The sequence below is a fragment of the Rhamphochromis sp. 'chilingali' genome (assembly GCF_963969265.1).
Source record: "Rhamphochromis sp. 'chilingali' genome assembly, chromosome: 11".
Classification (NCBI taxonomy): domain Eukaryota; kingdom Metazoa; phylum Chordata; class Actinopteri; order Cichliformes; family Cichlidae; genus Rhamphochromis; species Rhamphochromis sp. 'chilingali'.
This window is the reverse complement of record NC_137938.1, coordinates 966149-992502: the sequence shown is the minus strand read 5'-3', so window position 1 is coordinate 992502 and position 26354 is coordinate 966149. Positions and strand designations below refer to the sequence as shown.

General features: G+C 41.0%; 1 long non-coding RNA gene across 1 annotated transcript; it reads left to right on the top strand.

Moving 5' to 3' along the window:
• Positions 1-21741: 21741 nt before the first annotated feature.
• Positions 21742-22449, top strand: LOC308405844. The gene is made up of 2 exons (XR_013973408.1): positions 21742-21910; positions 22330-22449. It is a non-coding gene; the product is annotated as an uncharacterized lncRNA (long non-coding RNA).
• Positions 22450-26354: the final 3905 nt, after the last annotated feature.

The following is a 26354-nucleotide window of genomic DNA, read 5'->3' as shown; positions in this document are numbered from 1 at the left end:
TAATATAACTGTTGCAGTTTCTGCAAAGCCCCTCTTCTCTTACAGTAACTGTCGGAGTTCCAGTATCACAGTATAATTTGCTAAGCCGTGTCTTACTAGGAGTGGAACCCAGCAGCAGGCCAAACTGATCAGCTGACCTCAATACTGTGACTCATCCAGCTAAAAACACTTCATACATGTTTGTAATCATCGTGCACTCTATTAATCTGCAGCCCAACATTATTCATGTAAGTTCAAACTCCAGTGTATTTGTATGTAGAGTTGCTGGTAACTACGTACTGCTGCCTAAAACAAGCATCCATATGTCCGTCCGTGTCAAGCATGAACGAGCGGACTCAAGCGCAGGACCGAAAGACCTTAAAGTAACAACGAAGTTTATTTACGCAACACCAACTGATGTATACAATGTGAGGCGGAATGGGCTCCGGAAAATCCAGGAGAAGAAAGGGTCACGTCACTCTGCCAACACTCGCGATCCGTCTGACTCACACTCGGTAAATCAGCAAACAGGGACGGGTCCAGGAAGGTCTGCGTGCAAAGAAAAACACGGGTTTGAATCTAAGAGGCGATTGATGGAGACAAACACATGAAAAGCAGCAATGCGCTGGAGCTACACCGATGAGAGTCGCACATCCATCCAGCGATGAGAAGCCGCCGTCTTAAGTAGTGGCTGGACATGCAGCGGGTGAGTGATTAGTTGCAGGTGCATGGCTCAAAGGCGGGAGCCCGCAGTGAGTTCCACTCAGGTGAGGAGCGAGAGAGAGAGACTAACAATAACAATCCTGAGAGAGATTGTCGGGGAGACACGGAGGACCGTGACAATCCGTATATGTGTGCTGGAGCCAATCCACCAGGTATCATTGGGTCCAGGAACAACACATAAAGACAGCCTCTCACTGTCGCCTGCATACTTTGGGCAAATTCTGAATCACCATTTATTCTCACATGTCTTTGGACTGAAGCTGGGTGGCCCAAAGAGACCAACTTAGTCCAACAAGGAAATAGTGCTAAACCGCTGCACCACAGGTCATAAGCAGCCTGAAAGTAGTATTACCCATGACTGGTCCTAGTGCTGTGGAGTGATCAAAGTGAAGTAAAGCAAAGCTTTCATGTGGAAGAATCACATACAAAGATGCAAACAGTTTACACTGGGCAAGACAGGGGTTGTGGAAGTTTTCCATTAAATAAACTGCATGAGTGCGAGACATGCTAAAGTCCAGTGGCACCAAGGCATTATACAATAAAATAATGTGAATAATACATAAATAAAAGAAATTCCTATACACAGGCAAGCTGAAAATATGTCACTTGATCAGCTGAGATTTTCCTTCACACTGAAGATTTTTCTGATCTTGTTGATTCTGTATGAATCAACTTGTTTATGTCCCACAGAGACTGAACATAAAAGGACGAGGTATAAAAGAAAGTTTTGTCTTTATTACTTTCAGTGTATTAAAAAGTGCAAAAGCAAATTCAATTTGCTGGATTTGCATAAAGTGTAACAGAATCCAGAAACAGGGGCAAATCCAATTCAGTGTAATTCAGTTTTATTTATAGAGCACCGAGTCACAACACAAGTGCATAACCGATCAAAAACCAATCAAGATAACCACAAGGCTCACAGGGATGGGTCTAGCAAAGTGCGGTCTTCTAGCCGATATTTGATGGAACACGGATCTCACTGGATCGCTCCAAAATCCAGAACAGAATTTAAAATCCTTCGCCCCAATACAACACGTTGCTCTCAGACTGCTGGCTTTCTTGTGGTTGTTCAGGTATCACACAGTATGATGGAAGGCAGGGCTTCCAGGCCCATCTTCTGTGGAACCAGCGCCCAGTTTGGATTCAGGTGATCTGTCTTTTAACATCAGGCTTAAACCTTTCCTTTTTGATAAAGCTCGTCGTTAGGGCTCGACCAAGTGACCCTGAACCCTTCCTTAGTTATGTTGCAATAGATCGAGGCTGCTGGGGGCTTCTTCTTCACTCACCTCTTTTCCAAAGCGGTGTTTGTACACCACTGTGACTGAATCATTAGTTCATCTCTGGCTCTCTTCCACAGTGTGTCTGTTGCCTTGTCTCCCACCCATCAGCAAATACTTATAGAGGATCGTCTGACTGTTGGGGCTTTCTCTGTATTATTCTTGACCTCACAGCATAAAGCACTTTGAGGCAACTATTTGGTTGCCTTAAGAAGACGTAAACAGCTATGTTACAGTCAACATAACAAAGAATTTTTGTTGACTTCCCTGTCACTGTTCACAATGAACACATTACACAACATCTTACATGAGTTTAATACAAAAATCATAGAATTTATTCTTATGCAATGATTCTTAGCAGTGAGGAAAGATTTAGAAATAAGTTCACATGAAACAAAATTAAGAGCTTTGGGGGAAGAAAAGTCTGCCAACTGAGACAGACACACACACACACACACACACGCACACACACACACACACACACACGCACACGCACACACACACACACACACACACACACACACACGCACGCACACACACACACACACACACACACGCACACACACACACACACACACACACACCTAGCTAAATGAAATAAGGTGAAGTTGTTTAATACCGTAGCCACTAAAAATGTTACCGTACTGTAAATGCAAAATTATCTGCCTGTAACAGAAATATTACTCATTAAGCAGAAAGCATAACCCCTCACAGTCAGCCTCATGTCCTCCAGTCACCACTAAACTACACCTACATAGTGCTCAGAAAAAGAGTGAAGGTGATAAGCCCCGACTAACAGCAAACATCAAATGTTTTAGATTTCCGTGCAGGACATTCATATTTTTCTCTTCCTTTTTTAAAATCTTTCTTAATGTTTCATTCTTTTGTGAAACAGGGCATCGTTGTAACACACAACAGTACACAGTAAATGCTGTGCATTTATAAAGAGCTTTTAATATCCATTCGCTGCATGACAGAGTGGCGCAAACATCTACAGGAATGTGGTGACATAATAGTTCTGTGATTACATCAAATGCAGCGTCATTCCTGAGTGTGTCAAAGATGTAACAAACGTAGCTTATGTACTGTATCCTCAGATGCTAGTCTCCAGCAGTCACTCAGCAGCTGGGTGACAAACAGCGACATTGCTGTTTGTCACTTCAACAGTACTGCTTGTAATATTTTGAGAGCAGACCCATTAGCGTCAGGTCTTGTCCATCCACTGTAGGCGAACAGCTTTGAAAGGAATCAACTGGGTTTGTTGTGTTGTTGGAACACACAAAAACCGCAGCAGTGGATGGTTTTAATTTAGCAATATTTAATTTTCACTATAAAATTTTTCTTATCCACCTGTTCATACACACAGTTTATCTCTTCCAGTAGTAAACTGGCATATGGAGACAACAGTGACTGAGCTGCTAAGTGAACAACCTTGTCTATGACCTGAGACACAGATGCCCTTTTCAGAAGTGTGATGAAGTATAATGTTCTACTATTTTACAAGAAAAGAGGGGAAAGTTGTAAATATTAAGTCTTGCTGAAGTGTAAAATCTTGCCTATGGCAATTAAAACCTTAAGGGCCATTCCTGTGTAAATAAATCAATCCACTCATATACACTTACTTCCTCTGCTACAGACAGGTGACAAATTGAAGTAAGAACCTGGACCTTAATCAACACTCAAAATGAGAGCTGTTGGAATGCTGTGGGGATTTTACAACAGCAACACCAGGCAGGTATCCAAAACTGAAAAAAGCAAGGTAGCTGGCTAGCACACAAATGATGAACTGAGCACAGGGAGGAAACAGGCTGAGACTGACAGAGAAGGATGACAACTTAGAGATTTCACTGGGGTGGGAAGGTAGGAAAGCTTAGATCTAAGAGCCATAACCTGTCCAGTGAACTAGATGGTGGAGACCCCAGCCCCTACGATGGACAGTCAATATAGTCTTCTGACTATAAAGGATGGCTGCATGTCAATCAAGCAGGTGGAGGGAAATTGGAAGGTGAGTTGATGGAGACAGTTTCCATTATGAGACAGAATGTAACCACCCTGTGGTTTTTAGCAACTTTAAACCCCGTTTCAAAGGCACCAATAAAACATGGACATGATTTTTAGACTACTTTTCCAAAGGAATGTCTTTGCAGGATAGCCCAAGTGTTTGCTATAAGTAGGAATTGGGTCCAGTAAAGTTCTTTATTGAAGCCCCAAAACTAATAGTGTAGACACTATTAGTTTGGTGCAGAGAAAACAAAATACCGCAGATATTCGTGATAATTTCTTGACAGGACTAGATGAAGTGGAGATGTCTGGTGAGTCACATGGCCAAGATACTGCCAATAAGGGCTGTAATATAGAGTGGCCCAGATAATGGAACTGTAGAGACATTTGCTGGGGAAACTAGGTCTGAATCAAGAAACCACTGCTCAACACCAGATTATACCAGCAACCCATTGACAGATGGTGATTGATCCATCTGTCAACGGGTTGCTGGACCCTGTCCTCTGGCTGTCATAAGGATACAGCATATGAATGAGCCAGCACATAGAAACAGATAACCATTTCCTTAAGGCTGGTTTTGAATCACCAGTTACTCTAACATATACTCAAACACATGGGTCCTGGGGTTGCCTTGGAACACTTACATAACTTCCCCTTGGGATCAATAAAGTATTCTGATTCTGAGTCTGATGCAGAACACCTCACGTAAAAGGTGCTTGAGAGCCATCCTTTCACATGACATCCTATCACTCAGTGTTTTTATTGGAGATTATGTATCAGAATTTCAAGAGCAGGACCACGCCTCCAAACACGCTCCTTCCGGTTGTCATCTACAGAGGTTCCCCCAGTTCTGCAAGCTGTTCATTCTCGTTTACGTGCCCCTCCCTCCTTGTTCTCCATTCTTTAACTTCTTCATTTCTATTTAGCGCACGGGGATCTGCCAGGCCCAGGAACCGTCGCCAGTCCCCTTCAAGGGCTTCCCCAAACCGCAGCTCAATTCGTGTCAAAGCATCACCTTTACCTACTAAAACACTGTCAAACCTAAAATGAGGACGTGGGCCCAGCTAGTGAATTTACAGTGAAAAATTCAATAACAAAAGACAACAGAAAGATTTTGTAGGTCCTAAGCAGAAAGATTCACGACTTCCTGGCTGATCAGGAACAGCTGATGACACAATCACCCACAGGTGAGGAAACCAGCCCAGGTGCTGACTGCCTGCAGCTGGAGAAAGACCCACTTCTAAAACACAGGGTGTGGTTAGTGTACACACAACAACAAAGAGAGAGAAAGGGTGAGAGAGACAGAGAATATATCCCACCCAGCAGCCCAGAGGGAGCAGAGAATCCCAGACCTCCCTCTCCCCAGCCACCTCCTCCAACTTGTCCGGGGGAACAAGGCGTTCCCAGGCCAGCCGAGAGATATAATCTCTCCAGCGTGTCTTGTCAGTTGGAACACACTCTCCGGTGCCCCTTCTTAAAGGTGGGAACCACCACCTCGGTCTGCAAATCTAGAGGTACTGCCCCTGATCTCCACGCAACATTGTAGAGGCATGTCAATCAAGACAGCCCTACAACATCCAGAGCCTGCAGGAACTCGGGGGAGACTTCAGCCACCCCAGGGGCTCTGCCACCGAGGAGTTGTTTAACTGCTTCAGTGACCCCACCCCCAAGATAGATGAGTCGTCCCCCTCATCCCAGGTTCTGCTTCCTCCAGGGAAGACGTGCCAGAGGGATTGAGGAGGTCCTCGAAATATTCCTTCCATCGTCCAACAATGTTCTTCGTCAAAGTCAGCAGCGTTCCATCTGCACTATACACAGTGCAGGTAGCACACCGCTTTCCCCTCCCGAGTCCCCTGACGGTTTGCCAAAATCGCCTTGAGGCAGTCTGAAAGTCTTTTTCCATATCCTCTCCGAACTCCTCCCACACCTGAGTTTTTGCTTTAGCGACTGCCCGAGCTGCCTTCCACTTGGCCTGTCGCTATCTATCAGTTGCCTCTAAAGTTCCACCGGCAGGTGCGTCGCTGAGCGGGGAAAAACGGTTAGACACATGAACAGGTTGGTGGTGTACCTGGGGCTTCTGTTTAAGACCACGCTTCCTCCTCACCGTCACCCAGACATCCTGTTGCTGCCAGGGGACTGGCTGTGGCTCAGGTGGTAGAGCAGATCAGCTACTGATTGGAAGGTTGGTGGTTTGTTCCTTGGCTTCTCCAGTCTGCATGCCAAGTATCCTTGGGCAAGGCACTCACCCCAAGTTGCTCTCCGATGCGTTGATCGGAGTGTGAATGTAGTTAGATTGCACTTGAGTTTAGAAGTGCTTGTATGAGTGGGTGTGACTGGGGTGAATGAGGCACGTTGTATACAGCGCTTTGAGTACTCCGGGAGAGTAGAAAAGTGCTAAATAAGAATCAGTCCACGTACCTTTGGCTGCACAGGCTACAGGGGTTTATGGGCTATGGGTTTTTCAAGGGTGCGAAGCCAAGTCTCCAATTCAGTGATCCTGAGCTGCAAACAGGCTACATTTATTACAAGTGTCATTACTGCTAAAGGAGGCTGAGGAGTAACTGAACATCTGACACATCTGATACTCTACAGCAGAGAGAGCGAACACCAAGTGACAGCACCACCCCTGCAGTACAGAGTTTTACATGTTTTCCAAGCAGGGATTAAGATACCCTATGCAGACTCCATTATTGGATGAACATGAAAAAAGATAAGATAGAAAGAGGCAGGTGGGCACCATAAGCAACAGCACCACAGTCAATGATCCCGGGTGTACAGGTCAGCAGAGTGTGTCTGCTGCTTTCAGTTAAATCAACTAGCTAATATGTAAAGATATCTGAAATTACACTTAACCACATAATAAGTGATCTAAATCATTGCTATGATTGTGTTTCAAAAAATGTTCAATTCTTCTTTGTGTCTCTGCTGTAATCAAAGAGAAATAATATTTGTATGGGTTGCATTTACAAAGAGGAATTAGCCAGTCAGTAGCTCTTATATCTACACTCAACAAAAATATAAACGCAACACCTTTGTTACTGCTCCCATTCCCCATGGGATGGACGTAGAGACCTAAAATTCATTCCAGATACACAATATAACCATCCCTCCCAAACAGTGGTCACAAATCAGTCCAAATGTGTGGTAGTGGGCACATCTGCTATATTGAGATAATCCATCCCACCTCACAGGTGTGCCACATCAGGATGCTGATCTGACATCATGAGTAGTGCACAGGTGTACCTCAGACTGCCCACAACAAAAGGCCACCCTGGAATGTGCAGTTTTGTCTCACAGCAAAATGCCACAGATGCCACAAGCAATGAGGACGCGTGCAATTGGCATGCTGACAGCAGGAATGTCAACCAGATCTGTCGCCCGTGCATTGAATGTTCATTTCTCAACCATAAGCCGTCTCCACAGGCGTTTCAGAGAATATGGCAGCACATCCAACCGGCCTCACAACCGCAGACCTCGTGTAACCACACCAGCCCAGGACCTCCACATCCAGCAGGTTCACCTCCAAGATCGTCTGAGACCAGCCACCCAGACAGCTGCTGGAACAATTGGTTTGCACAACCAAACAATTTCTGCACAAACTGTCAGAAACCGTCTCAGGGACGCTCAACTGCATGCCCGTCGTCCTCATCGGGGTCTTGACCTGACTCCAGCTCGTCGCCGTAACAGACTTGTGTGGGCAAATGCTCACATTCGATGGCGTCTGGCACGTTGGAGAGGTGTGCGCTTCACGGATGAATCATGGTTCACATTGTTCAGGGCAGATGGCAGCTGAGAATGTCCCAGTTCTTGCATGGCCAGCATACTCACCGGACATGTCACCCATTGAGCATGTTCGGGATGTGCTTGACCGGCGTATACGACAGCGTGTACCAGTTCCCACGAATATCCAACAACCTCGCACAGCCATTGAAGTGGAGTGGACCAACATTCCACAGGCCACAATTGACAGACTCCATGCGACGATGTGTTGCACTGCAGGAGGCAAATGGTGGTCACACCAGATACTGACCGGTTCTGGGTCCCCAGACCCCCAATAACGCAAAAAACTGCACATTCCAGGGTGGCCTTTTGTTGTGGGCAGTCTGAGGTACACCTGTGCACTACTCATGATGTCAGATCAGCATCCTGATGTGGCACACCTGTGAGGTGGGATGGATTATCTCAATATAGCAGATGTGCCCACTACCACACATTTGGACTGATTTGTGACCACTGTTTGGGAGGGATGGTTATATTGTGTATCTGGAATGAATTTTAGGTCTCTACGTCCATCCCATGGGGAATGGGAGCAGTAACAAAGGTGTTGCGTTTATATTTTTGTTGAGTGTATTTTCAGCCCACCTCTGATTCAGCTATGTCTCTGCTCTCATCTGCTCTGCAGTTCTCTCCAGCTGACACTGTGACATGGAAAAATTCATGAAGTGTCAGATTTAAAAGGGGTCATTATTAATATATTCTTTTTCACACAAATGTGTTCTATAGCCCTGCTAAAGTACTCTTATATATGGAAAGTCTAAGTTTTAAACCAACCCATTAGACTTTATTTTTTAAGATGGGAGTCTAAAATAAAACAGGAAGTTGAACAGACCGCTAAACAGAGCTCAAACATTGTTAGATTTCACCCGACGACATTAGAGGTTTGTGAGATTAAAATGTAAAGTTATAGGGTGTAGATGGAAGTTAAAGGTTTGATGAGTTTCCAAAGACTAGGACATCGAGATCATACAGCAGATAAAGATGCCGTAAAACCAACTAGCTTTTTGAGGCTGATTGGTCCAAACCATTTACACCTAGATGTTTGATGATTTCGCAAAAACACTGTTTTTTGTTTTTTTAGTTTCACAATGTTTTTGAAATTGTTTCTACATTTTCAGTCAGGGGCACCACCAAAGGGGGCCAGACGGGGCACTGGACACCCCCCAAAATTTGTTTCTCATGCCAAATATTTATTTTTAGGAGTTAAGTAGATTTATTAAGGAATAAAAATACATTATTTTTATCCTGAAGAATGAAGTTGGGGTCTGAGGTGGGGCCATTTTTAAATTGAACTTTTCACTTGGAATATGGTCAGGTTCAGTCATCTGATACTACTTGGTTAAAGGTCGAAATCAGAAAACTTGAATTGGTAGCAAAGTGATAAGTTTAGCTCCATGCTAATGTAAACATGTTTTACATATTTGTAAACAGTCATTGGAGGTTGCTTAAATTTAAAATATAACTGTAAACTTTAACAAACAATACCAAAATAACCATAATGGAAATAGAGGCATGTGATCGCCACACTGGGCTGGACTTATCTAGATTTGTCAGAAGTCAGACAAACAGCAGCTTCTTTAACATTACAAGAACTGCTGGTCTCTACTGAAGACACACCTGAAAGGTGACTCGAGAGAGGTTAGTGTGTGATCAAATTCATTCACCATGATTGAAATACTGTCGCTTTTTAATAGATGATGGAACAAGAGATTCAATAAGCACCAAAATTTAAAATACAACCAATGTAATTATGTCAAAAGTGCTATGTATCTTTTAAACATCTGCCACAAGTATTATAAGAGCTGACAGGCCGAATATACAGTAGGGATAAGCTGCTGTAGTTGGACTCTAAGGCAGACAACACTCGGAGGCGCTGGGACTGAGGGTGACAAAGCTTTATTTACAGTGGTGCAATTAATGTAAACAGCGAACGGCAGTGAGAGGTGCTCAAAGTGCTTACTTAGAACTATAATACCTTAGAATTGCTCAACTTAACAAGGAATAACTCAAAAACACTCGTGAGAAACCGAGGGCTAGCAGCAACCTAAATAAACACACGCTAGAAACTCTACTCTGGAGCATGAATTTATATATAGCATTAGCTCAGAGGCACACTATGATTTCATAATGCTCCGCTGGGAGTCACACAATTCTAACTCGGAAATTCACAATCCTTTACTTGGAGACGCACATGGCCGACTTGGCCCAGTGTCAGTCATTCCTCTGCACAGGTAACTAACCTCTGTGACTCCCCCTGTGCCAACTGCTCTCAGTGATCCTGTGCAAAACCATAAGTGTACAATAAAGGCTTTTATAAGACAAATTAGCCTTTTTCTGATCATGCTTTAGAGGCTGCCTTTTTCTCTGCCATTAGACGCCATGACAGTGTATTACTGATCAGGGTGTAGTTTAAAATAACACAACAATAAACAACAACGTGCTAAAAATAAGAAACACTGGCGATACAGTCATTGGGATAAACATAAACCTAGCCAATAGTTAGAGCTAAATAGTACACAAGTACTGACCTTCAACACTAGCTGCTAATTAGATACAGTGTCGACAGTACTGCTTTAACAATAAATCCCTGCAGTCCATCAGGAGTCTGCAGAGCCACTGTGTCTAATCTGGTGCTTTCAGGTATGTTAGTTAGGTGTAGACAGGTGTGGATACATGAAGCATTCACAAGCCTTTTCTCAGGTAAAGCAGTTGTTTTAATCACAGAAACCAAATTTAGCTGTAGGGACATCTAAAAAATGTGCTTTTGCTGTACATCATTCAATATTCATGCAGGTATAAAGGGGGATATTTTAAGTGCACTCTTTCTGTCATACTTGTTTGTTTTCGCTTCTCACTTCAATGCATCCAGAAACAATTCTGAGACTCTGATGCCAATTATAGTTCAACATGAAAGTCCACTATGTTGAGATGCTGACACTTGGGAACATTTCAGCAAAACTTAAATTTGCTCCCTTTCCTGTGTGAAGTGTACTTCTCTGGTTCATTTCGCAAAACAACAAAATGATGATTATGTCACTGACATCAAGCCCGTGTCTTGTGACGTACTGCAGAACATGAAAGTGGTGATGAAGCTAAACAGCAGGCTTCTGTAACCCCATGAGCAGGGGAGCGTCAAATACCACACAACTCAGGCAAAAGCGTGAGAATAAATTCACAGCCAAACAGATACAGTTAGGTTCTTCAGTATTTAGACAACGTTCACATTTCTTTATGTTTGCCTCTCGACACCAGCAAACAAACCAAGCAGAGTTAAATTAAGCGTTTAACAGAAACACTGTATCTCCTGTTTAGAAATCAAAGCCACTCTTATAGACAGCGTCTGATTTTCACAGACTCAGGTGTGTACAGCCGACTAACAAACATTTTTACAGGTGAAATTTGTTTACTTATTATAGCACGACAAATCAGGCCGTCAGAATATCAGGAGTTAATCCCAAGTGTGGAATTAAATTCTGTGAAAGTCAATTTAAGGTCATCATTAGATTATCACTGATCACAGCAGCATGAGCATGCTGCAAAATACAAGTTACTCAAGCCAAAAAAACAGGCTAGTCTTCAGTGGACTGTGATCTATGCATTACTCACATATCTATATTATTGCTAATATATATTGTAATATATCTATATCACTAAAGCACTTCTGGATGGATGCAAACTGCATTTCGTTGCCCTGTACCTGTGCATGTGCAATGACAATAAAGTTGAATTCTATTCTATTCTATTCTATTATACAACAGATCGTTAAATAAAATGATGGTCCACTCAACCTTTGGAAATAGTGGACTATATGTCTTTAATTCCTAAACTATTAAAACAATAGTTTTACTAAACCACTTGAAGATGAAGGTGTGCACTTCAAACACATCTTCATGTATAGAGGAGAACTTGCAAAAACTTTGTGACTGTCCATATATTTATGGAAAAAACTACAGTTTGTATATGTTTATATTGAGGTTTATTGTAATGCAGGCTGAAGAATCGCTGGTCTGGGGAGCTAAAATACATTTAAACTAATGTCTGTTTGAAAGGAGATTATATTTGTCAAAAGTTTTATCTGGATAACTCGATGATAAATGAGCTGCCCTAACAAATAATTTTGAAGGATATTTTTATTCTATTTACATTATAAGAAAACACAGCAACTGTGGAAGAGTGCACTTCTATATAAAACTAAATGGCAGTGCACAAAATGTGATCGGAATTACAGGTAACCGTAATTACAGTGTAACAATGTAACAGTTTGATGAACATTTTGTTTATGATGTTTACGCTTGTTTGTGACTCACTGTTGTTTTGTGCTGATCTTATTTATGTTATTGTTGTTCTTTTAAATGAAGAGTTAACGTACGCTGTGGCTCCAGCTCTCTACAAAGTCACACTCGGCTCACAGGTGAGTTGTGTTTACTTTTGCATTAAATATTTGCATGTTGTGTATCGATTTATGCTTTGCCTGGTCCCTTTTCCTGTTGTGAAGACAGCTGAGATGTGTTTGAGGTCCTACTGACCTTCCAGTTTCATTTGTAAATGGTTTGTAAAGCATAGATGTCCCTCACTTTAGATGAAATCACAAAAATACTGAATCAAGCAGTAACACTTTGAATTAACAATGACTGATGTGAGCACAGCTCTGCTCACCAGCACCACGACCAGGATCACTGAAACCAGTGAGCTAACGTATGCCTGTGCCACCCTGATCTTAGAAACAATGCATTAAAGCTTCTTCAATAGATAAATAAAAATCGCACTTCCTTCTACTTTCTGTTTCTGTCAGCTCTGGCATTGTTACATAATGCATAAATTAATCTGAATTTTAAAAAGAACAAACACAAAAACAATCTAATGAAAAAGAATTGGTTAACAACAGAAGCCTATAGAGAGTTTGTAGAGCTCCTCTTGGCAAAGCAAATGTATTTGGCAAAACATGGCACTCAGATCATGATTTAGCTTGCTAAGGATGTAGGACAGGTTAAACAAATGCCAGCCTAAACGACAACACTCCTGCAGCACAAGAACAGGCCCCAAAGCCATCGATCTACAGAAGTCTCCCACAGCTGAAAGGATTCAAGTTTCAGGCTGAGATCAAGAGGAATCTGGAAAAGTTCACACTGAGAGGCACAACCAAGTGGCTGAGATAGCGTGCAGGAGTATCCATACCAAATATGAATTAGAAGTCCCCAATTCCCAGTGGGAGACACTGCTAAGGCCGGCTAACAACAACCTAGACTGTGGACCTGTGGAAATCACGTTCCAGTCCCATAGATAGATAGATAGATAGATAGATAGATAGATAGATAGATAGATAGATAGATAGATAGATAGATAGATAGATAGATAGATAGATAGATAGATAGATAGATAGATAGATAGATAGATAGATAGATAGATAGATAGATGGTATTCTACTAAACAGGCTATAATATAAAGTTTTTAGATTTTTTAAAATATTTTTTCATACAGAAAAATATGCGTTCTTTCTATCTGGTCATAAATGAAGAGCACAATTTGATAATGACACCCAGAGCCAGAGAAAAAGTGCCTGACAGAAAATAAAGGGGGAGGCTTTTCCCTCTCTGCCACCCTCTAAACAAAAACACCTTGGTGATGTTGGCCAAAATAATTATGTGAAATTGCAGGTTGTGGAAATTTTCATTGCTGTTGTAGATTGCAGACAACAAATATTTTCAGGGAGATTGGTCCATGCCATCTCAACCATACAACACGCTCATTAAAGACCAATCAGCGAGCAAAGACAGACAAACAGTTGGAAGCTGAATTTCACCTGATAGCCAACACAGTGACAACACTGTGTTGGCTGTTCTGTTTGTTTCAAATCAAACAAACGTTCATTTGGAAGCTGTGGACCTGGGAATTAGACTTTGTCTAATTAAAAGTTAATATTAATAATAAATATGATGAACTTGTATTTTGTGGAGAATCAAAAGCATGGTGGTCTTCATTAAGAAGCTTTGGTTCACATTGGTCTCACATTTGCTAACATTATCCATGAGGGTTGGGGGTTCATCCCTGGCTGTTCCAGTCTCCAGGCTGCATACCTAAGCATCCTCGGGAAGGATACTGAACCCCAATATACTGACGAAGCAGCAGGTTTCTTCTGCTGTTACTTTGGAGACGCGGATTGATGGGAGCTTTGTTGTTGGGCTGCTAACAGGAAAGTTGGCCTGAGATATTTCAAAGTTCCCACCCAGGTTGTTTTCTGAAGGTGTGGACAGCTACAGCTCCTCACAGAGTTGCTACACAGCTTTACTCCGTGAACTCTGTCCCAGACCTGGTTTCTACACCTGCTCCGACAGACTTCTCCACTAAAATGATGGTAATCAGTGACTGCTTTATTTTAAATGACTTGTTCTGTTGAGGGAAACTGGTTTTCTGTTTGTCTCTGAGATGTGGTAGCATGGGAATGAAGTCGCACATCTGGAGTTTGAACTATAGTTACTGTTATAAAGACATTTCTATGCCGCACAATCCCTACAAGCTCTTATAGCTAATCTAAGCTGATTGTGACTAAAAGCAGACAGGATTCATTTATTGTCCACCTGGATCAGTTACATCGTTTATTTTTCAACACTAAACCTGAACAGGATCATCATTGTCGGGGACGTCAGTATTCAGGTTGATATTTCATTGGAAAGTACTGCTGAGGCGGCCCTGTGCATCTTGGAGTGTTTCAGCTTCATTCAGCAGATATCTGGGCCCGCTCATATTGCAGGACACACTTTGGACAGAAATTGTCAGTTTTGATGACAAGTGATGTCATTTCTAAGTTTTCTACTTTTTATTTCTCAGCTTCTCTCGATGATCAGGCTGAGCTCCTTGATAACTTTCTTCATGAACATTGTTATTATGCATGTGGTTGCAAAATGAGTCAAAGCAGAATGACTGTGAAAGACCACAGCTTTCACTGACAGAAACAACATCTTCTAATATTAACAGTCTCATTAGCCATAATAAAAAGGTGGGGAAGAAAAAGCCTCTGGTGATCACTGTAATGTTTTCTTAATCATTTTGTAAATAAGGTGACAGACTTAACATCCAGATTCTCCTTGTGGTTCCTCATTTCCCTCAGAGCTCTGAGTCATTCACTTCATTCTCTCCCTCTCTATATAGAATTCATTAGTTAGAAATCTTACCACCAAACTATTACAAAATTACCATTTTTAAGCAAAATATTAGAAAACGTTGTTGGAAATCCGTTTATATCCTTATTAGATTATTGTAACACCTGCTTAGACAAATAATTTCTGTCACGTCTCCAAGCAATACAAGATCCTGCAGCCAGACTCCAGCACACTCCAGCAAGCAAACAAGGTCACATTGTACTTATTTGATTGTCTTTAAACTGGCTCCAATTGGATTTTAAATTCTCACACTTACACACCGAGCACTAAATGGACAAGCTCCTCTCAAGCTCTTGTTAAACACACTGAATGTTCACCTTCAAAGTAAAAGTTATCACTGCAAACGACACAAAAGGTTTCCATTTTTGTGTTGTTTGTAGTGTTTATACACAAATTGGCATCTACCACGCAAGTTACTGGCAACTGCTACTAGGAACCAAAGCAACTACAAGGAGGCTTTCAGGTGGTTTTAGATCTTAGATACTGAACCCCCAAGCTGCTCTCCGATGCATCCACTGAGTGTGAATGTTCGATAGAAAGCACTTAGTAGAAAAAGGGGATAAATGAGACATGGGTGAGTTGCAGTGATGGGAATAACGGCGTTACTTTTTTCAGTAACGAGTAATCTAACTAATTACTATTTCCATCGTTACAACGCCGTTACCGTTATTAACAAGAAAATGCGGTCGCGTTACTATTTTTAAACAAACAGTCGGTTGAAGCTGTGTTCAGCTTACTGCACCTTATATCAGCTGCACGGAAGTAGCTTTAAGCAGCTGCGCGCTCCTGCAGGCGGCAATCACTTTTTGGCACAACACCTGGAGCTAAGGGGGGAAAACAATGGCATGAGTGCTGCTGTTTGACTGAGGAAGAATAAAGTAGTCGTGGTCAGTCAATCACATGACCACTTAAAGACAAAGCAACAAGGTGACATATACCAGTTTATAAACTGTGTTGATAGGACACGTAAAACCAGAGTCATTATAAACAATTTATACGGCGTTTTTTCCTCAATAGTTTCGTCACGTTTACTGTCTGAGGACAGCGCAGCCAGATCTCTCTGCTTATGAGCAAACAAGAAACAGCCCGTTAGCGCTTACATCACCACCCAGATAGCAAGGAGACATTGAACAGATGTTGATTTTCCATCTGAACCATCAGAATCGTCAGGATTGAAATGTCAACACAAAACCAATGTTGAAACAACATTGAAATACTGATGAAACCTGACACTGACATTGAAATAACATTGATTCACTGTTGTTCTGTCATCGTTGATTGTTGATCTATTTATAGTTGACAAGGTGACAACAATCACGTTGAAAAACCATCGATTTATGGTTGAGCGGGAAATTAAAGCTGCAACCACTTGGACTATTCCGCAGCACCCCTATCACATTGGTACATCCCTCCAGGTAACCATTGTCTTGTACAGTAGAGCGGGACATTAGATTTACTCTCAGCGGAATTGACCGGAGAAGGCATCAGTTCATGCACTGCACCACGATTAGTATAAGGTAAGAATGAATGACTTTTGTTCTATTCGTTATTTCCACGGTTGCATTTGAATAACAGTAAAAAAAACAAAACAAACTTGTTAATGTAAAGTTTCGGATAAAATGTGGGAGCCCGAAATTGTGTCTACTTTCATCTTACAATCCGGCAACAAATAAATTGCACTGCAAACAAAGTCTATCAACAAAGAAAACATTTTCGTTTCATACTTTTCCGTTATATTCCCTTACAAAGCTAGCTTTAACGCTTCGAGGGTTCCTTTGTTCTTGCCGTCGCCTCGGCGCTTGACCCAGACTTTCACTCTGTAGTTGCTTTTTAGCATAGTACTACAAAAAAATTGTAAATCTGTGATATATGATTGATAAACGTAAAGGTAACTGTATAAATGTGTTCAATGACTTTGTTACTTTTAATGATTGGTGAGCACCCGCTTCGATTCGCACTCAATTCAGACTTTACGTTCCACGCTGAAAACTTTTTGAAAACTGAGATTTTCCATTTTCGTTTTAAAAAATAATCCCGTCCACACGTAAAGGCAGAAATGAAGGAGAACGCTGCTAGGAACATGCCAAAGCAACAGGTGGCGCTATATTCCTAACCGTGTAGAAATGTTGGCCAATCAGAAGTCTAGAAGCCTCGGTGGGAAATGGTAAACAAAGATGGGGCATAGAAGCAGAACCGAGTTGTATGTGTGGACGGACAGTAACTGTGTGTGTATATGTAAGCATGTAAACACTGCAGAGAGAACAATTAACAGTAACAGTATTGTAGAAATTCATTTCACCGAAACAATAACGTGGCGCACAGTGTGACATCAAAAAAGGCGCACACCTTTGACGCTGCGTTTTTTCTGTTTTTCTCGTCCACACGTAAATGCAAAAAACGGAGTTTTAGAAAATAGCTTCTCTGAGCCGTCTTTGTATCTAGTTTTCCCTCTTTATTGACATTGTTCCCTTTTCCCCTCTTTTTTACAGATCTGATTTGGTAACTACCATCCACCCATCGATAAGTAAGAAGCTCACGTCCTCAAATTCCTAGTGTTAAACAATTTGCTTATTTTGGCTATTTCCAAATATAGCACTATTTGTTTAATCTGATATACACTGACAATGACATCACGCTGGTCAAGGAGGCGCAAATTACGGAAAATGGTTGAGGCAGCAGAGTCCGATATACTCAGGCACTTTAAAGAGATGGTTGCTGAAAAACACAAACAAAACAGCAATGCACAAGTCGAAGTTAAGCGACCGCAGGTTGCAGAAGAGTCTGGTGTGTCCCACTGTTGTCACCCAGGTATAGATAGTCAAGTATTTACCAGTCACTATGAGCAGATTTCAGAAGTATGTGAGACCTATGTATCACCCGACAAGGATAATGACTGTGACTTTAGTTTTGACAGCTTTGGTTGCCATGCTCCACCGTTTGATTCTGATAATAGTGATGCTGAAGCTGATGACAAAGCGCCAAATACTGAATTCTTAATAACAAGTTTAAGATACTGGGCTTCTACATTTTCAGTCTCGTTGGTGGCAGTAACAGCACTCTTGGGAATTTTGCGTGTATCTCACCCAGACCTACCAAAAGATGCCAGGACAGTTCTCAGAACGCAAGGTCAAATAAACACAATAAAAATGGATGGTGGGGAATACCATCATTTTGGTTTGGCTAAAGGGTTGGTCTCTCGACTCAAATGCTTGATCTTGCCTGCCAAGTTGAACGACTTAAAATTGCAGTTTAATATAGATGGTTTACCCCTTTTCAAAAGCAGTAAACTTCAGTTCTGGCCAATTCTTGCAATTGCAAATGTTGACTACACAAAATCACCATTCCTTGTTGGTCTCTACTGTGGTCTGGGTAAGCCAAAAAGTGTAGTTCAGTTCTTGGACCCATTTGTGAAGGACCTCATGCACATTTTGAAGTATGGCATTATCTACAATAGCTGCCAGATAACAGTTAAAGTATGTTCATTTGTGTGTGATGCACCTGCAAGAGCTTTCATTAAAAACATAAAGGCTCATAATGGTTATTCTGGTTGTGATAAATGTGTTCAAGCAGGTGAATGGAAGAACAAAATGACGTACCCAGAAGTTAATGCAAAGCTTAGAATGGATGCAGATTTTCAGTTGATGATTGATGAAGACCACCACTTGAATCAAACATTGTCTCCTTTAGCTGGTATGGTTAAGATGATAACAATGTTTCCCTTGGATTATATGCATCTATGTTGTCTTGGAGTCACAAGAAAACTTATATACTTGTGGATAAAGGGCAAAGTACTTGCAACAAGGCTGTCCAGTCGAACAGTAGGTGAAATTTCAGAAAAGTTGAAAGCTCTGCGACCTTATACACCAAATGAGTTTAACCGCAAGCCAAGGGAATTGTCTGAAATTGATAGATGGAAAGCAACAGAGCTGCGAAATTTTATGTTGTACACAGGGCCCGTAGTGCTTAGGAATAGCATTCCAGTTGAGTTCTATGATAACTTTATGTTGTTTTCTGTAGCAATGCATCTGCTGTTATCCCCCTCTATGTCTAATGAAATGGTCGATTGTGCCAAAGAATTCCTGGTGTCATTTGTTTCTCACTTCGGTGAATTGTATGGTAGGGATGAAATCACATACAACGTACACCAGCTGACACACCTGTCAGAAGAATATCGACTCTTTGGCCCGTTAGATAACATTGCTGCTTTCCCCTATGAAAATTACTTAGGCCAGATTAAACATCTCTTGCGAAAGCCTCACTTGCCTTTACAACAAATTGTAAAAAGACTTTCTGAAAAACCGGATGTGAAGCCAGCACCACAAAGAAAAGCACAAAAGTTAATGCATCAGCATTATGATGGTCCACTTGTGGCTCCGATACACCATTCAGAGCAGTACAAGAAAGTAGTGACAGAAAAGTACATCTTGTCTGTTGGGGATGGGGACAACTGTGTGCAGGTAGTCGATGACATTGCTTTAATCCGCAACATTGTGAAAGTAGATGGTGACACATTTGTTATTTTCCAAAAGTTTTGTCACAAAGAGTCTTACTTTCAGTACCCCTTACCGTCATCCAGAATTGGATGCTACAGAGTGTCGCAGCTGAACAGCAGACCTGGCATTACAAAGCTCAATAATATTACTGCCAAATATTTTCTTTGTCCAGACAACACAGCTTTCATTGCATTGCCAATCATGCAGTCAATAAAAAAAAAAGTTTGTTTTATCGTGTGTGCTTGTAATAGTTGCCTATATACATTTTAAGCTATTATTTATTATTTAGTTCAGTCAATAGATCAAGTTTTGTAGTGACTATGAAAAATATATTATAATTATCTGTTTCCTGTTTATACTAGACAGGGCAAAAAGGACTCCAAAAAAAAAAGATAAAAATGAAAGACTGGTGCATTGTGCAGTTTAGCACTGGTGGTACAGAAATAGTCCCTAGATCATGGATAAATGGGGAGAAATTGTCATGGCCTCCATATCCTCCGCGAGACACATTCAGGATCCATGCCGCAGTAAAGAGGAGAGTTCATCCTGGTGCAACATGGCTCACCTATGCACCAGTCCGACTTCTAATAAGCCATGGTGAGTATCATCTGGATTGGTGTTGTATAAATGTAACAATAACAAGTTTTTCGTGTCCTAATTTATGTCTGGCCATACATTGTGTTTGTACTTCCAGACACATTTCACGAAGCAGAAATCAGTCTTCAGAAATATCTAAGTGAACACTGTGATATGTCTGACCTTCAGTCCGAAGCTGAAACTCCGACCAGTCATAAAAGAAAGCACAAGTAAAAAAATTTTTATTTCACAAACATATCTGTGATTGCTAAGAATTTATGATCTTGTCTTTTATACTTATCTGTGGTGCTTGCATACTGCAATATCACCACATAATATAGTCCAAAAAAGTGGAAGCTTGTAAACTTTTTAAAAACGCGAAGCCGTGTACACTTGTGCACTTCAAAAATTCCTTGTATACTGTACTTTCTTGCACATCTCCGTTTCATGTGTGTGTTGTTAGAAATCAAACTGTAACTTTAGGAAAAAATATTCCAAACGCACATTTATAATTACCTATGACCGTTTTCAACTTTTTTTCTTTAGACCAAATCCCCTGTACACATATAGTGACTCAGAGGATGAGCAGCCCACAAAAAAACGGTTTCCCCAGGCCCCTCGAGTGAAAATACCAGGTAATAAAATACTGTCTAGTGTCTTTGTACATATCTGTGTGTGACACAAGGAAACTTTTTTGACAAGTTGTCTGTATTCTTAAATAATTAAAAAAAATTATCTTTTTCTAAACAGCCCTCACCACTCCGCAGTCTTCCCCCCAGCCCACTGACAGCAGGCATCATAATGCCCCACCCAGCTTCCGGCACCTTTCGCCACCACGGCACAACACGCAAACCGACACAGCTTTGCGATCTCCCCAGCATGCAGAGTCTGATGTCGAGGACTTCCCTGTAGACAGTATGCTTTTAAAATACTTTTAAAGCTGAATCACAATGTCATTGTACTCTTATCTTCAAAACACCAGTTTATACTCCTGAATGTCATCTTGTTGTGATTTGTTTTTCTGTAGATTCCAGAGACTCTGTGAGGCCACTATTACAAGGCAAGTTCGAAAATCTTGGAATTTCACATTTTACATGGTATAAATGGTAAATGGCCTATATTTGTACAGCGCTTTAACTAGTCCCTAAGGACCCCAAAGCGCTTTACACATTCACTCATCCATCCATTCACACATAATTCACGCACTGGTGATGGCAAGCTACATACCGTATACAAATATCAAATATATGTGAGTTAGAACAACTTATACTTGAATGCAGAATGTTACACCGTCACTTATGGATATATTAATTTTTTGCCTCTCACTGCTTAAGCCATTAATCTTTCTAGAATTGTTTTTTGTTTTTTTGTTTTTTTTAAACAGATGCGACCTCACAAAAGATATTAACTATGCTGTCAGACCTGACGAGAGCTGTGAACGAACTGCGTGATGAGGTCAGAGCCATCCGCAATACCGGCTGCAATGATTCGGTAGATGCTGGGGTACTGTCTCTGGATTTGCCCTTGCACAACATAGAGGAGCTAAACAATGCAGAGGCAGCTCTTCAATCAATAGAGGCAAATAAGGCAATGGTAAGTATATAAAGTTTATGTACACTTTGTAACTATAAAGTGTAATAGCTGTGATTTAAATACATAACAACGGCCTGTTGATTAAACACACAAGCACTTGCATACACATTTAAGACATGAGACACGCTAATTCCATCTATTGAAATGTGTCTATAGGTGAGACGCCTTGCCTTGATTGGAGGGACCACACTGGAGGTGCGAGTCCGCCGTGTAATGGCTTATGCCATTACAAACGAGCTGGCCTCGTTACTAAACTGGGCAGGGAAAAAAACCAAGGACCAGACAAAGCAAAAAAGGGCATTTAAAGATACAGCGCTCTGCAAATGCATATTTGGTAAGTTTTACCGTTTTTTTGCTATATTACTTTGTCTTTCTTAATAACAAGACTTTCATGTCCGGTTAATCTGGAGATGGAGTCTTTGGTCTTTGGCTTGTTTAGTCCTCGGGTTGTAGTTTGTACAGCCCAAGGACCCCATGTTTATTTTGTTTTAAAGGATACACGGCACACCATGCTAAGACTTATCACTTTTTCCGCTCATAGCTCTTTGGGAATCAAATGCGGCAGTTTGCAGATTTACGCCTGGTGACTTTCATGTTTATCAGCCTAGGAGTTTACATACTTTCTCCCCGCTGAAGACAGTTACAGTGGGGCAAAAAAGTATTTATCATGTGCTATAACATGAGCTTATTCATGTGCTCTAATTCACTTTTTTTGTGTGTGTGTGTGTGTGTGTGTGTGTATTTTTGTCCTAGATGGCCTGACGCAGCAGTTAGGGGCAAACTCTATGTCCGAGTTTGTCTTTGCACAAGCAGTGCAGAAATGGCTCCGGTACGCCCCAGATCGTTTGGGTGGTGCAGGACGCACATCATGCATCCCCATCCCGGAGTAAAAAATTACAAATTTATGTTAAACATAAATGTAAATAGAAAACTGTGTTTTAATAAAGTATTTAGCAAACGAAACATGCCTATTGACCTTTTTTGTTTATTTTTTTTCTCTGTTACATCACATGCAATGCTTTCTTATTTTAGGATAATAATATTGACATGATACATCGTGAGACATTTGTTTTTGTTTTTTATAAAGGGTGTCCAATTTGAGGAATAAGTACAATTATGTGTTTAGGTGGTTTAAGTATTGATGGAAACATGCAGTAGTTTAGTATTGGTTAAAATACCTATAAAGAAAGGTAGATTTCCAGTCATGATTTAACTGTTGTTTTAATAAAAAGCCACTGTGCGACAGAGGTGGAAAATCAACACCATAGCTCAACAGTGTTTCAATATCAGAATCTGACATTGTTTCAATGTCAACAGTATTAGAAAATACAACGTTGAATCAATGTCAGGTTTCAACATTGATTCAACATCAAAACCTGACGTTGTTTCAACATTAAAAACGGGTGCAAGAGTGACGTTAGGTCAACGTCACACTTCAACGTTGATTCAATGACACAGCCTGATATTGACTCAACAGTGTTTCAATGTTTCCTTGCTATCTGGGCACGGACTGCCATTTGGCTTTTTCTACCTTTAAAACCCGGAGAGCAGCCAAATGGCTTTTAGCTAAGCTTTAGCTTCAGCCAAGTGGAAGCTAAATTGGCTAGTCATTCATATGTATATTAGGTTGTTAGCTGGGAATTCTGGAGGGAGGGGAGTGGGGGTGTGTGGATGAGGGGGTGGGGGAGCTGCTAAAAGCTGTGAACTTCCTTTTGTGTTTCATCTTGATGCATTCTCAATCATCCAGGGAAATAAATCTCCAAAAGTCACCAACTTGGAGTGTTTCAGTTTGCCGTCTTAGGGAGAAATCAACACACATGGGTGTAGGTCCTTTGTTGCTGAGATTTATTGATAAAAACAGTACAAAAAACCAACCATTTGTACACATATTTACAAATAATAATAAAAAGTGAGTGAGTACATTTCAACATTATACCAGTGGTCTGATTGATGCCACAATGGAGCAAATCGAGCAAAGACTGATAAGTTCGCTGCAATTTCCAGTGTGTGGGGATCATTGGTCACCAACTGCATCACGTGCTACAACCCTGGTCTACATATCACCGTTGATGAACAGCTTTTCCCATCAAAGACTCGGTGCTGTTTCCTGCAGTATATTGCAAGTAAACCTGACAAGTTTGGGATCAAGTTTTGGGTGGCTTGCGACCTAAAATCCAAGTACATTTGCAATGTCTTCCCATATCTTGGCAAGGACCCCAATCGTCCCACTGGGGAGAGACTTTCTGAAAATGTAGTAATGAGGCTGATGGAACCATTCCTAGACAAGGGCAGAAATGTTACCACGGACAATTTTTTCACATCGCTTTCACTTGCGCAAAAACTTCTTAGACTGAAAACCACCATCCTCGGCACAGTCAACAAGATTCGCAGGGAAATTCCTCAATCCACTAGTGGATTGGCTAGTCATTCATATGTAAATGTGGTGGAGCTTGCAAGAGAGTTGGCTCACTCTCATGTAGCTGAGAAGAAGGCAAGAAAAGAACAGTTGCTTCGGACACAACCCTCCACACCTAGTCCTGGAAAAAGAGCCATGTGTCAGGTCAAACACAAATGCAAGAACAATCATGCCACTGTGCGATGTGTTCACTGCTACAGATACACATGTGGTAAATGCAGACTACAGATACCATGGCAGTGCCAGGATTGTGAGTGATTGCTGAAAATGTTGAAATGTACTCACTCACTTTTTATTATTATTTGTAAATATGTGTACAAATGGTTGGTTTTTTGTACTGTTTTTATCAATAAATCTCAGCAACAAAGGACATACACCCATGTGTGTTGATTTCTCCCTAAGATGGCAAACTGAAACACTCCAAGTTGGTGACTTTTGGAGATTTATTTCCCTGGATGATTGAGAATGCATCAAGATGAAACACAAAAGGAAGTTCACAGCTTTTAGCAGCTCCCCCACCCCCTCATCCACACACCCCCATTCCCCTCCCTCCAGAATTCCCAGCTAACAACCTAATTTACATATGAATGACTAGCCAATTTAGCTTCCACTTGGCTGAAGCTAAAGCCTAGCTAAAAGCCTACCAGCCATTTGGCTGGTGGTGGGTTTTAAAGGTAGAAAGGTAGAAGCCTGGGACTCCTAGTGTTAATGTTGGTGGAAAAATGCACCACATCGACCAATCAAAAATGATGATATGGCAACATGACGTTTGGTTGTTTAGGAAGAGGGGGAAAAGAGAGAGAGAGAGAGTTTTGAGATGTGAGAGATTTGTGACGTTTAGCGTGTTTGCAGTGTGTAGTTAATGTGCTGTCTTCTGTAGTTAATGTGCTGTCTTCTGTAGTTAATGTGCTGTCTTGTGTAGTTAGTGTGCTGTCTTGTGTAGTTAATGTGTTGTCTTGTGTAGTTAGTGTGCTGTCTTGTGTAGTTAGTGTGTAGTGTTGTGGATAGTTCTGTGTCGTGTGTCAGAACAATGAGGCGACTGCTGTCTCCAGGTAGAAACAGGAGTGACACACCTGCTGCTGTCAGACCTGCAGGTATCAGGCTGTGATGTTTCCTTTATAGTGGACAGAAATATTTGCAGTGGTACAAATAACTTGTGTGGCATCTTATTGAAGAACAGCTGATTGTTCTGTAAACAGTTTGAAGTGGTTATAAAAAAAGGGTAAAATATAAATGGCTGCAAGTAATTTTGTTGTAAAACTTGTGAATATGATTTTAAAATTGTAATTTATATTTACATTTAAAGTTATGAAATATGATTCAATAAACATGTTTGTGGCTGTTACAGTAAAAAATATAACTTTCTACTCTGATTTTGTGTTTTTTGTCTGATTTTAGATCAGTTGTGTTAATACACTTTGTCAAAATGAAAACATGACTAAATTCAGACACGTGAGGTTGTGCTGAAAAGAATGAACCAAACAAGACAAAGGAAATGTAGGTGAAAGGTGAAATGTAGAGGAAACATCAGAAGTGGTCAAAAATGGCCGATTATACCCTGGACCCCAGGGTTAAACCTTTTGTTTAAGTAACGCAATAGTTACTTTTCAAGTAATTAAGTACTAATCTTGTAACTCAGTTACTAACTCAGTTACTTTTTTGAAGAAGTAACTAGTAACTATAATTAATTACTTTTTCAAAGTAACTTGCCCAACACTGGTGAGTTGTATAAGTGCTTTGATTGCTCAGTAGTAGAAATGTGCTACGTAAGAACCATCAGCACTTTATCCCTCTATGCAAGCTAGCATCTACCAAACATCACCAGCAACTGTGTACCAACTTTTCACAAAAGACTTTTCCCTGGATGGTCGCTGACTGGTGTCCGTGTGAGGGAGGCCTCAAAGAAACCTCAGACTCCATAGCCTGTATCACTACTAGCACTAAGGATGGGTATTGATAAGATTTTCATGATTCCGATTCCATTTTCGATTCTGTTTAACGATTCGATTCTTTATTGATTCTTTTTAAAAAAGGAGAACACTAAGGTCGATTAGCTTAGAACTTTGTTTTATATCTTCTCTTTGAACAAGATAGAAATTTAGGAGTAACATGGCCTTACAAACCCAACAGTGAGATCTTAAGAGATCCACAGCCTACGGTTCTTCAATGGGGTGTCACAGGATCCCCAGGAAAAAATATTGTAAATGTAAAATAATAAAATAAATATTCTTCAGTAGCAATAACAAAGTATAACATCAATTATTCTGTAGCAATTACAAAAGAATATCCAGTAATGTCCCTGCCTACAATTAAACACATTCACTTATTGAAAATCATCTGCTGTGGCAAACGGGTGCAAGCC